Genomic DNA, 3,070 nt, shown 5'->3' with positions numbered 1-3,070 from the left:
AAAAAAAAAAAAACCTCTCCTTTCCCCCAAGTTTTATCATGACTTCTATTTTCTTGTCTTTTTGATAATAGCCATTTTAACTGGTAAGATTGTACCTCATGGTGATTTGATAAGCATTTCTCTGATGATCAGTGATGCTGAACATTTTTCAAATATATTTATTGACCATTTTCATGTCCTCTTTAAAAAAGTGTTCAAATCTTTTGCTCATATTAAAATTATATTATCTGGGAATTTCTTCTTTTTGCAGTTATTATGTTTGTTTATGATCTAGATACTAACCCTTCATTAGCTGCACAGTTTTCAAATGTTTTTCCCATTCCATACCTTTCCCCTTTACTCTGTTGATTAATTCCTTTGTTGTACAGATCATTATTAGTTTGACTTCTGTTTGTCCAGTTTTGCTTTAGAGATTTTATCCAAAAAATCCTTGCCCAGATCAAAGGCATGAAGTGTTTCTCCCATGTTTTCTTCTAGTAGTTTTATAGTTTCTAATCTCACATTTAAGTAATTATTTTGATTTTATTTTTATATGTACAGTGAAAGGTAGTAGTCTTGTTTTCTTCTTTATCGCTGTTAAAGAGATTGATGATTCCTGATTGTTTTTGGTGCCTTGTTGAAAATATGTTAGCTTTAAATGTGTGAATTTCTTTCTGAGCCATTGTTTCATTGATTTACAATTTTATTTTTATCAGTACATGCTGTTTTGATTAGAATTACTTTGTAGTATGTTTTGAAGTCAGATAGATGATACCTTTATTTTTCTTTTCCCCTCAAAGTTTATTGTGGTTTTTCAGGTTCTTTTGTGGCTACATATTAATTTTAGGATTTTTTCCCTAAAATATTTCTGTGTAGAATATCAGTATTTTGAAGGTGATCACAGTGAATCTTTTGGAAAGGAATAGCATTTTAGCAATAGTAATTCTTCTAATCTATGAACATGGGACGTGTGTGTGTGTGTGTGTGTGTGTGTGTGTGTATGTATGTTTTATTGTATTTCTTTCTTCAGTGTTATATAGTTATTATAGAGATTTCAGATTTATTTATTTATTTACTTTTTTGTTTAACCAAGGATTGAGCTCAGGTTCTTACATTTGCCAGGGAAGCGCTTATTCCACTGAGCCATCTCCCCTGCCCCTCAGATTTATTCTTAGATATTTTTATTTTATTATTTTTTGGTACATATTGTAAATGTCATTGCCTTTTTTTTTTTTTTATCATGTGGGGGATCAAACTTAGGACCTTGTGCTTGCCGGGGAGGAGCTTAATTTCCTTAAAAAAACCCTCATTATTAATTTTATTGAAAAAAGAGTAATAATTTATAACAAATAAGAAATTGTACACAAATATTGAAATGTGAAAGATCTAAGATGTAGACAGAGTGAATTTTAGCAAAATATTTTTAAAATGAATACATAATGTGAGATTAATAATAGATTGTACTTTTTTTAACAATGATTACGAAGTTTTTATTCTTGAAGTTTTGAAATTCTATACCATGTTAGATTGCACATTGTAAAAAATTATTTACAAACTTAAATGAATATAACAATAAAAATTATCTAAAATAAACACGAGGGGCCGGGGAGATGGCTCAGTAGGATAAGCGCTTGACTGGCAAACGCAAGGATCTGAGTTCAATCCCCGGTTCTGCCAAAAAAACCAAAACAAAACAAAAAAACATGAAGAAGAGTTTACAAATCAGTCATATAATAGTTCACTTTGCAAAAATCAAGAAACTTATATTTATATAATTAGAATTCTCAAAGTAGAAGGGGGTAGGCAATAAATCTGTAAAGATTTAAAATTTCTGAATTTAATTAAAATTATTATTATTTTTGCTTTTTTTAAGGAAGAATTAATATAAAGTCAATGGAAAATGGAAATACAGGGGCTGGAGAGATGGCTCAGTGGTCTAAAGCACCTACTTGGAACAAGCTTGACAAAGCACAGGGACCGCGGTTCAATCCTCCAGCACCACATGCCAGCCAGCCGCGCCCCCTGGTGGGCTGAGCTGGCCACACACACACACACACACACACACACACTAAAAAAAAAAAGTTAAAATAAAAATGGAAATACACTTTTTAAAGTTTCTACTACAAGGAGAAAATATCACCATGTCTTATAAGTAGATTGTAAGTCAAAGAAACTGTATAAATCATGAAACAAAAAATAAACAATATTCAGAAAATTGATTAAATATTAATTCAAAATTAACTGTTTCAAAATAATAATGAAAAAATAAAATTAAATTGTGAGTCCAACTAAGAGGCCAGAATGTAGTATATCATATGTACGAATCTGTGATCAAGTCAGAGTACTCACATAGTATTTGATTAGGTTAATATGTACAAAAATGTCAGCTAAGAAAAAATTTTCATGATAGTAAAGAATTACTAAGAATAAAACATAACAAAAATACTGAAATGACAAATACATGACCAGCACTTCTAACAGTTTGGGGTAGGATATTGGGGTAGGATAGTGCACAAAGTTCTAATATGTCATGGACATGGACGTTGTCCATGACGCTTACTGGTGCCAGGTGTTACTTGTGGGACTGAGCCACTGCTATTTCTTTGATATCCACCCCATAGACCCAGACAGAATCATGACCCATAGATGCAGGGGAAGTCCATTTGTGGAGTATGCTGATGGAAATACTTTGCTGCTGTATACAAAAGAAAAATTGAAGGACTGCTGCTGTATATCTCTCTTTCTCCTGTGTTTAATTGTTTGCCCTATTTGGTGGGTTCTTTCCATTCTCATTCATGGAGTTGTGGTCATTTTGATCCTTCTCTAGAATATCTTTTAGTAGTCTGTGTAGAGTTGGCTTTGTTGTCATGAAATTCTTTAGTTGTTCTTTGTCATGGAAGTATTTCATTCTACGTTGAACTTGAGAGTTTGGCAGGGTATAGCAGTCTAGGTTGGAATTTGTTTTCTTACAAGACTTGAAATACTTCACTCCATGCTCTTCTTGACTTGATAGTTTCTGGAGAAATCTGCCATTATTTTTCTGGGTTTTTCTTTTCTTTTCTCTTTTCTTTTTTTTTCTTTTCTTTTCTTT

This window comes from Octodon degus, unplaced genomic scaffold (assembly GCF_000260255.1).
Source record: "Octodon degus isolate 3935 unplaced genomic scaffold, OctDeg1.0 scaffold00276, whole genome shotgun sequence".
Taxonomy (NCBI): Eukaryota; Metazoa; Chordata; class Mammalia; order Rodentia; family Octodontidae; genus Octodon; species Octodon degus.
The sequence above is the reverse complement of the archived record's forward strand: the minus strand, read 5'-3'. Positions refer to the sequence as shown.